Genomic DNA, 11,209 nt, shown 5'->3' on the forward strand with positions numbered 1-11,209 from the left:
AAATGAGGGATCCACATCCATGCGCGTGGTAAATAAAAATAGGAAAAAAAATAATTTATTAATCATTTTTATTTTAGCTTTTTAATATTTAAAAAGTGATAAAGTAACCCATCAAACTACTAAATAGTTATAATTTGGCAATTCTGTTAGTCATTATCGTAAAAAATGATAAAAAATTCAAAACTACGTTGTTTTGGCAATGTTAAGTTACTAAAATATCCTTTAGAAAAAAAAAATCAATTTAAAAAATACTCTCCTAAACGACGTCGTTTTGAAGGGAAAAAAGAAGAAGAAAAAAAAAAAAAAAAAAAAAGGAAATTGTGGTTTAGGGGTGGCTCACTTGGCTTGCCGGCCACCCCCATGGCCTATGGGGTGGCCGGCGAGCCACCCCTAACCACCATTTTTTTTTTTTTTTCCTTCCCCTCAAAACGATGTCGTTTTGGGGGACATTTTTAAATTGATTTTTTTTTCTCGAAATTCCTCAAAAAAACATCATTTTCTGTGGTTATTTTTTTAATTGATTTTTTTTTTTTCAAAATGGCATTTTAGTAACTTAACTTTAAAAAAAGACGTTTTGCATTTTTCATCTAATTTGACAGTGTTGACTAATGGAGTAGCCAAATGGTTATGACTAATAGTTTAGGAAGCTAAATTATATTTTTCCGATAAAAATACGTACCCCACATGTGCTGTTAAAAAAACTGAGGATCAAGATTTTTTAGGCAAACGACGCCGTGGAATAAAAGAAAGGCAAACGGTAGAAGCAATTCAAGCAAACGTTTAACTTTAAGGCAATTGCAAGAAAACAATAATATGCCCATAAAAGAAAAAGAAAGAAGAAAGAAAACAGTAATCTCAAACGAGTGTGTTCAGTTTCTCCGAATTTCCGCTTAGAACCAAATGTTAGACTTAGAAGATAAAGTGGTTGTTGAATTTTTATAAAGAATTCATTCATAATTGTATACTATTATACACTAAAAACTTAAGTTAATGAACTTGAATCAATGTGATGAAACTGTCATGAGTGCACTTGTGCGTGTTGAACAATAAAGAATCCAACAATACCTTTCTTGGGAGGGGAAACTGTGAGATCGAAAATGATAAATTTAAAGCACTAGCAGCAAACTTTTTTTTTTTTTTCTTAAGTTTAGGACACAAAACTATTTTTTGCTTTCTTATGAAAATATATTTTATAATAGCTTCTATTTATTTTCCTTCTACCATTAAAATATTATTTTTTTATAATAAAATACAAGTTTCCTATTTACTCTTACTTTTTTTCACAAAATCTCAACACAATCCTCAATTAAAGATAAAAAGATGAAAGATGAGAAAAAATATATATATATATATACATTAAAATAATGTATAGGAAACTAACAGCCCTGCACATTAGAAAACACTATTACAAGACTTGAGGTTCAGTTAAACTATAACAAGACTTGAGAGTTGGTTAAATATAACAAGAGTTAGTTTTTTTTTTTTTTTTTTTTTTTTTTAATTTTGCCCAAACATAATGAATGAAATTGTATATAAAGCGTTCGGTGCTAATGATCTTAGAGAAGAAGGTGTTAACGTAACTCGGCCGTTGAAGACCTTTGAGGGCCGAATTGACTGTTGCTAAGAGAGAGAGCCTTACTTTTTGGAAATGGACAGCTTGCACAATTTGGAAGAGCGGGCAACGGTCGGCAGCGGCATACGGTAGTTGTCGCTCAAGAGACGTCATTGATGATTCTTTCATATTTGGGTAAAGTCCACATACCCCCCTCAAACTACCACCCAATTGACAATGTCCCTCTCAAACTTTCAATTGCGACAATGTACCCCTCAAACTACCAAAAATATTGTCAATATCCCCCCCAAAGCTAGCAAAAAGATCAAAATGCCCCTATATATTTATCAATATGACAAAAATACCTCTAAAATTCAAAAAAAAAAAATTATTTTAATTTTTTAAATTTTTTAAAAAAAAACCGAAAATTTTATTTTTTAAAAAAATCAATTTTTATTTTTTAAAAATATGTTTAAAAAAAACGAAAATTTTATTTTTAAAAAAAAAAACGGAAAATTTTTACTTAAGAATTATAAAAGAAAACTTTTTTTTAAAAAAAAAAAAAAATCGAGATTTTTTAATTTTTTTTTTCTAATAAAAAGATTTTTTTTTAGATTTTTCCAGAAATTTTAGTTTTTTTTTTAAAAAGAATTTACTAAGGGTAGTTTCGTCAATGAGGAGGACATTGATAATGTTTTGGTAGTTTGAGGGGTACATTGTCGCAATTTAAAGTTTGGGGAGACATTGTCAATTGTGTGGTAATTTGAGGAGGATATGTGGACTTTTCCCTTCATATTTTAAGAAAAACTCTAACAAGGCAGGGCTGAGAGGACCCTACCACGTTAGAATAGTGGGATGACAGTAGTTGATTGGTCTACGAAATGGCAATTTTCTTTAACAAACACAAGAAAAGAGAAGGATTATATGGTCATTCTCGCTATTTTTTTTGTTTTTATTTTTGATTTTTTAAATTAAAGAAAGAAACAAAGTTATAAGTGAGGGTGTTTCATCCCAACCAAAGGCACCCTTTGCCAAATGGTCGGACCGAAAGTGGAGCGGATCGAACTCAAAATTTTGAAAATTTCTCTAAAAATAAATTTTAATATTTTTATTTTTTATATTATATCATTTATTTTTTTTATTATTTAAATAAAAAAAATTATTACAAAACAAAATTTTTTATTTTTTATATAAAACATTCTTCTTCTTTTTTTTCACACATCAATTCATTAAGTATGGCCCCGTTTGCCAACAGTGCCAACATCGTAGAAAGGCACTGTAGTTGGAACGATACTGTTCCAGCTACAGTGCCATCCTTTAAAAAATAGAATTTTTTTTTTTTTTTTTTAAAAGAAAAATATTTAAAAACTTAAGAAAAAAAAATCCCAGCCCAAAACGGGTGTTGTTTTGGGCATTAAATTTTTTTTTCTTTAAAAAAAAAAAAAAAAAAAAGGAGAAAGAGATGGGAGCCACCCCCATGGCCGGTATGGGGGTGGTTCGAACCACCCCCTTGGCCAAAAAAAAAAAAAGGGACCGGGTGCATTTGGGGGTGGTCCGGCCACCCCCAAATTCACCGGATCCCCCCCACCCCCCCTTTTTTCTTTTTTTTTCTTTTTTTTTTTGGGCATTTTGGGGGTGGCTGGAGCCACCCGATCTCTTTCTCCTTTTTTTTTAAAAAAAAAAAAAAGAAAAAAATAATAATAATTTTAATGCCCAAAACGACAACGTTTTGGGCTGGAGTGTTTTTTTTTTTTCTTAAGTTTTTTAATATTTTTCTTTTAAAAGAAAAAGAAAAAGAAAAAGAAAAAGAATACTATTTTTTAAAGGATGGCATTGTAGCTAAAACGATTCCAACTACAGTGCCGTTCCAGGCTATTGGCACTGTTGGCAAACGGGGCCTATTGGTGTGTTTGCGAATAGCCCTAGAACGGTACTGTTCCAGGGCCTCCCTCAATCCAAAAAAAAAAAAAAAAAAATTCACCTCAAAATTAATTCCAACATCTCTACTTTTTATACCACATCAATTATTTTTATTATTATTATTATTAAAAAAAAAATCACTATAAAACAAATTTTTTACATTTTTTCATATAAAATATATATTTTTTTCACTTTTCTCTGCAAAATATTTTTATTAAAACCAATTAAACACTTATTCATAAAAAATAAAAAAATAAAAAAAAAAGGCAACAGTACCAGTTCTGAAACAGTATCGTTCTAAGGCCATCGGCAAACAGGGCATAGGTTCACTTCCCCGAGTCCGCTCCGTAGCCAAATGGAAAAAAGGAGACCTATTACCAATACGTCATGCTTAAAAACACAGGATGATAAATGGCCCACTAAAATCACTCGATCTGCAGTTTTAAATAATTAATTTCAAATATTTTGCTTTTTGGTGCCATAATATAATTAATGTTATTTTACTTTCTTGTTTCCTGGCCATCACGTCGGGCCAATCCATTCCTTCATTCAATTATATTGAGTGATGATAGAGAGTATACAGCGTGATGCACGTCCGTATTTTTTAATATTAAAATAATATATTTTAATATTATAATTAAAAACGTGTATATTAAAAAATATTTATGCTTTTTCTTTTTTAAAGGCCAGCGGCAGAAGAATGATTGACAAAACATTTCTTCCCCTCTCTCCCTCCATATACGTATGGTTCAAGTGAGCGATTCTCAGACGCTTAAACTATCTACTCCAAACCAATATTGTCTGTCGTGTCTATGGCCAACGATGAGAAAAAGCTTCACATAGCCATGTTCCCATGGCTAGCCTTTGGCCACATGATCCCATACCTAGAGCTCGCCAAGCTCATTGCTTCAAAGGGTCATCTCATCTCCTTCATATCCACCCCTCGGAACATCGATCGCCTCCCCAAAATCCCCCCAACTTTAGCTTCCCTCATTAACTTCGTCAAGCTTCCACTGCCCCACGTGCAAAACCTCCCGGACAATGCGGAGGCCACCTCGGATGTCCCTTTGAACTTGGTCCCGTTCCTCAAGAAGGCTTACGATGCTCTCCAAGACTCCGTGACTCGCTTCCTCGAAGATTCACATCCTGACTGGCTTCTCTATGACTTTGCTCCTTACTGGTTACCGGCTATAGCCCGTAACCTCAACATCCCCGGTGCCTTCTTTAGTATATTCATTGCGGCCAGTTTGTGCGTCTGCGGGACGAAAGCACATTTGGGTGAGCGCAAGAGCCCCGAAGACTATACGGTCCCACCCCCGTGGATCCCTTTCCCTACAACGGTGGCCTTTCGGCTCTTCGAGGTTTTGAAAGTCTTTGAACAAGGCTTAACCGGCGTCGAGGATGACGTTTCAGATATTTTTCGTTTCATACAAATGCTTCAAGGCTGCGACGTAGTCGCTGTAAGAGGCTGCATGGAGTTTGAGCCCGAGTGGCTAAGGCTTTTGGAGGATCTCAACGGGAAACCGGTTCTCCCAGTGGGTCAACTTCCCACCACGGCATTCGACGGCGAAGATGACACCGACATCTGGCTGTGGATGGAAGCTTGGTTGGACATGCATTCCAAGGGGTCCGTAGTGTACGTAGCGTTCGGGAGCGAGGCGAAACCGAGTCAAACCGAACTCACCGAGATAGCTCTTGGGTTGGAACAATCCGGGTTACCGTTCTTTTGGGTGCTAAGGACTCGACGCGGACCGGCTGATACTGAGGTGACTGAGTTACCGGAGGGGTTTGAGGAACGAACCAAAGAACGAGGGGTTGTGTGCACCAGTTGGGCACCACAGCTCAAGATTTTGGCTCACGACTCGGTTGGTGGGTTCTTGACTCACTCCGGTTGGAGCTCAGTGGTGGAGAGCCTTCAGTTTGAGAGACCTCTCATTCTATTGACCTTCTTTGCAGACCAAGGGATTAACGCTAAGGTTTTGGATGAGAAAAAGATTGGGTATTTGATACCAAGAAACGAGCAGGATGGGTCGTTTACAAGAGACTCAGTGGCCGAGTCACTAAGACTTGTGATAGTGGAGGAAGAGGGCAAGGCGTACAGGGGAAAGGCCAAAGAGATGAAGGGGTTGTTTGGAGACAGAGATAGTCAGGACCGGTACGTGAATAGTTTCCTTGGTTACCTGAAAACCCATCTACAACCTCAGAAGCATGAATAAGCCTCGCCAGTACCAAATGGTCAATCTACAATTGTTTTTTTTTTTTTTTTTTTTTCAGAAGGTGACCTTCCTATTCTTGGTTGGTTGTTCTTTGTGTTAATTGCAAGTGTTGTTGGCCTTGCTTGGCTACTAGAATTTGTTATGAGGGGGACCGACTTATTTGGACATGAGCCGTGGTAATGACGAGAGTTTGAACCTTTTAAACCCTTTACAAGCTGAGAAATGTGTTGGCCCCTCTGGCAAGCTGCTCCACTAGGTTACGTACAATTCCCACATTCATTCGTTCATGTGCTTCGTCAATATTCAATGATGGATTAAAAAAGAGATAAAAAAAAAAATAGAGGCCTTAAACACTTTTGAAGGATGTCCATCCCCAAATGCTAAACGTGGGTCCGTCCCTGTTCAAGAAGCTGTATCCTATATGGAGCTCCTCGATCGGCTCAGCCATGGCCCATGGACTTCACGGTAGTGGCCTTCAGTGATGTAAAATAAAAGAATTAAAAAACGGATGTTCGAGATTAAATGGCAAAACAGATTCGGTTAAACGGTAGAATTAGACGTTATGCATTGTGGAGTTCGTACCACTCGTAACACGAAGCAAAAAGAAAACAACCTTCTGACCTCTGCTCTTCCCATAGCCAAAGATTTTCAAGGACATCCTCACCCACGACTTGCATGGGCTGGTTCGATTGGGATTGGGGTCCACCCGAGACAACTAAGCAAAGATTGTGCTAACTTAAACCAATAAAATCATCAAATATAGACATTTTCCTTTTAAACGGCGCCGGACCTTCTGGTGATCACTGGGGTTGATATAATTTGAGCATGCTTAGGTAGGCAGCGTAGCTTTCTATTTTCCACTTAAGGATTTCTGAGTGAAACATCACATCTTTTTAGCTTTCTTTTGTTTCATTTCATGTCATCCATGCTTGCTTTTACCTTCTATGCTCTCTGTATCACTGGCCTTGTTAATATTGCTCAAGCCCAGAATCAAACACAAGCTGCCACGGGTACTCATGATGCTGCACCTCTCTCTCTCTCTCTGATGAGTCCCAATCATAGAAGTCAATTTCTAAAATAAGAATTCAATGAAAGTAAGAAGACGTAGTAAACCCACTCTGTTTAAAGAAACTAATTAAACAGAGGAAATGGCCAAAGGGTTCTTATATATACGTAAACCAGTCCTCTGCTAATTAGCTAATTAAACAGAGGAAATGGCAAAATGTTGTTGCCTTCGTTTAAAGGCTTGTTTGGGAGTGTGATTTCAATAAGTGCGTTTTTAAAAATTGCGTTTTTAAAATTGCTACTTTTTAAAATCGCACATACGTTTGGTAAAACATACTAAAAAATATTTTTTTTATCAATTGAATGTTTGGATAACATTAGCATATAATTGCGGTTTCATGACCAAATTACCAATAAGGATGAACAAGACAAAGAAGATGAAGAAAAAAAAAAAAAAAAAAGGGTTTTAATATATTTTAGGTGGGTATTCTTGGTATTTTTTTCATTCCCGTTCTAAAAAAGATAACTATTGCGCCAAATATCTTTTTAATAGAAATCGTGATTTTGTTTTAAATTCGCATTTTTTCAAATAAACACCCTTTAATCAGCTTATGGAAATCGCAGATTTTTTTGCGATTTTAAAATTTACGTTTTTAAAATTGCAATCCCAAACACCCTAAAATTACAATTTGATTTAAAATCGCAAATTATTTTTTAAAAAACGCACTCCCAAACGCACCCTAAATCTGTTGCACTGTATCTCATCTCGTAAGAAAAAACTTGACTGAAACTGCGATGTATGTACATAGACACATGCCCTTGGTTTTGTTAATAACAGGCAATACCACTATACTATTCATTTCAATTTTTTCAAATTAATTAAAAATATTTTCACTTTTTATATATTTATTTTTTATATCATATCATTTTTTTTTTTTATTAAAATTATAAAAACAGTATAAAATAAATTTTTTTATTTTTTAATACTATTTTTTTACTTTATCAATTATTATTTTGTTTTTTAATTTTTTTTAATGTCCATATTACCGTATTACCGTGAAAAGAGGCTTTAACAAACCGAGCCCTACATATCACATTAGAACAGGGCTCCGAAGATTTGATTCTATCTCACGTCAATATCGGGAACAGCACATATATACTGTTCATTTACAGCCCTGAAGTGAAGCTGGACGTCGGATCCATGGCCTTCTGAGTTTGCTGACGGTCACATGCCAAATGTCAGATTTGGCTGTAAGCATCTGCGATTTGTCAGATTTGGAAATTTGTGTTGGACCCACCACGCATGTTCTTCCCATCTTTTGAAAACAACGACACGACAACATGATAACCTTGGGGCAGGGCGTTTTTCAGGTTATTACAGGTATCATTATTGACTCCCAATCAGTGTGGGGGACCTTTTTTTTTTTTTTTTTTTTTAGTGAAAAAAAAAGAAGGTTAAAACGAAGCTCCCAACAAAAAAATAAGTTTATTATTAATTTTCTGATATTATACTTTGTAAAAGAAGGTCATGATACAGAGAAAGCCAAAGTGCATGAACTGTTTATGCACGTTAGTATTCTCTTTAGCATTATTCAGTAAAAGAAATTGTTGCAAAATTTAATAATATTGAATTCCATTTTGATAGTTAATGGAATTGAAAATTAAAATTGATAATATTCATCCAAAAAAATAATTGAAATATATTAAAAAATAATTCTATGTCTTTTCTTTTGATTAACTTCTCTTAACGTACATTAAATGGGTATAAATTTTATTTTTTATATATTAACTTAATCTTAAATTCAATATACTTATCATTCATAGTTTGGTCTTTCTATCTTAATATATTTTTTATTCGTACGTCAATAAAGTTTTATAGTTCAGTCCATGTTCTGATGTTTGTAAGTAGTCACAAAATTTTTAAAAAGAAAACACTCAAATAAGTAAGAAAAAAACTTATTGAATTACAACATAAACTCATTGATTTTAATAAGAATAAAAATATCTCACAAAGTGATTATTAGCAACTAAACAACTGAAAAGAAATTTCTACTATTAACGCCAATCAATATAAATCTCTCAATAATATGCTAAAATTTTCACGAAATTGTATGTTAAATTGACCCCTCAATCTCTATCGGAAGTGACCGTGATTTTTTCTCTATCTCTCTCTCTAAAACCGTGCGACTCTCTCTTTCAAAAAATCAAATAAAAACCTACTTTTAAAAAAAATAAAATAAAATCTTCTGTTATCTATCTCCACGTGTTATGCGTTTGTGGCACCTATATGTGGATTGGATCCAGCTAATTTTTTTTTATTTTTTTAATAAACTGATTACCATTGGAGCAAAGGAAAGTTACAAACAGACAAAAAAAAAAAAAAAAAAAAGTTACAGGATAGATACAGACAGAAAAATTTAATCCAAACAGACTATAAACTCTTTAAAGCAGGTGAAGATGAAAATATCTCCAAATGCGCCTCAAAAAAATTCTTGTCACGGCACAATCTGATGTGACATAACCATCGGGAGTATGAAAACTCCAATGAAACATCTAAACAGATTTTCAAAAAAGTCATGGAGGAATAGATGTGCAGTAATAGTGGAAAAAATGTTTCCAAAAAGAAAATAAAAAAAGATCTTTACTGACGAAGAGTCTAAAATCTAACCGGATTGGATTTAACATACAGCAACACAGAAAAACAAACTAAAAAGCAAAGTAAAATGTCCAAAAAAACAGCAACGACGAAGTAATCGGAGTAGTTGCACAGGGCCACAAGCCAGTGAGGGAACCAGAAGACCAGCATAGGAGGTGAATGGAGGTGGAGCGGCGAGAAAAGGGTCTCACGCGTCGGCGCGTGTTGAACACGCATCGGCGCATAGTGGATGGATGGGAGAGTTGCTAGTGGCAGAGGTTGGCGGAGAGGGTCAGGAACCCAAAGGTGTGGCTCGTGAGTATTCGAGACTTCCTAAAAACAAGAGAGTAGATTTTGAAAAAAACATACCCAAAGATTTCAAGAAGAGAGCGATACCCAGACTTGGAGCAACTGAGGATGACGGTGGTCAAAGGTCTTGCAGATGGGGATCCAGCTAATTAGGTGTTATAAATAATTTTTCCATATTTAATTTGAATGATTATATGAAAAAGATTGAGAAAATTAAATTAAATACGAACCCTTAAAAAACTACAAGAATCATGTGGATTAATGTACCCATTCGTATAAGAATCATTGTAAAAAATAATGCCAATTATATCTTAGTGATTACAGTGGCAATGAATATCATCATTTGATGCAATATGTACTTTTATATGTTATTTTATTCAATAGTAATTTTAATTATCATGTTAAAGAGTGAGCAATTTAGAGTAAACGTTTGAGAGCATATACGTATAACACTCTTCATTAAATCAACTTTTATTTTATCTTTTATCTCATTTTCACATTTTGTTGATGGAGAAGCGGTTTTTTTTTTTTTTTTTTTTGTTTATAAATGCGTTCAAGGTACCCGTTGTATATCGCGTCAAACCAAACAACAATTGACGGTAATGTCTCTTCTCCCTTATTAATATTAAAAAAGAAAAGAGAAAAAAAAAAAAAGAAAACACTTAAAAAGGAAAACAAAAACAAAAATCTAATGATAACTTTCACCATTTTGGGAAATGCAATAATGTGTGGCATCACCCCCTTAGCACTACAATACAAAACTGTTCGAGGACAGCTTTCTACAATTTTCGGGATAGTCCCCAAGTCATCTCATGTAGCCACCTGAAACAGAAATAGAGCTGCTTGAGCGAGAACCAGATTCCGAGCTTGGCAAATCTTACGGCCTCGTCAAAACCATTTTTTATTATTTTAGTGAGATAATTTAATAAAAATGATAAGAATTTTTTATTTTCTACCTCACAATTTTAATTCAAAATAAAAGGTTAGTGAATAATTTAGTGAGTACTATTTAATTATCAAATTAATAAAAAATAATATAAATTTTCTCTCTCCTTTTATATTTTATGAAAAAATTAAAAAATAAATAAAAATATATATATTTAAATAAAATAATAAAAATTGATAGTTAAAATTAAAAATAGTGAAGTCGATGGGATGCTTTAAAAAAATAAATACTTAAAATAAAAAAAATATATATATTTTTTTAGTTATTTTAATGAGTAAAATTTTGTAAGGTTGGTAAAAAATGCTCTTACAAATAAGGAGGAGACGAATTCGTTCGGGTACAAGCCATTCTTTTGCCATTACTTGTTTTCTCAGTTTATTTTGCTTCTTCCTTTTTACAGACTTACGAATGGGAGGTGGTCCTCAAGGGTTCGTTAGGGAAATGATTTTGTTTTGGTTTCGGTTCGATACTGTAACAAAAATTGATTAATGAGAACAAAAAATAAGAATATTTAAAAAAAAAAAGTGAAAAAGTAAGAATGTTAATTTGGTATGGAAAAATGAAAAAAAAAAAATTGTTTTACAGTGATTTTTTTTTAATTTGAATAGTAATAAAAAATAAATAAT

General features: G+C 33.8%; 1 pseudogene; it reads left to right on the forward strand.

The window, feature by feature from the left end:
- The first annotated feature begins 4,199 nt into the window (after positions 1-4,199).
- LOC132171870 (UDP-glycosyltransferase 91A1 pseudogene) lies at positions 4,200-5,737 on the forward strand (annotated as a pseudogene).
- The last annotated feature ends 5,472 nt before the right edge of the window (positions 5,738-11,209 follow it).

This window comes from Corylus avellana, chromosome 1 (assembly GCF_965113065.1).
Source record: "Corylus avellana chromosome 1, dhCorAvel1.hap1.2, whole genome shotgun sequence".
In the NCBI taxonomy this organism is placed as follows: domain Eukaryota; kingdom Viridiplantae; phylum Streptophyta; class Magnoliopsida; order Fagales; family Betulaceae; genus Corylus; species Corylus avellana.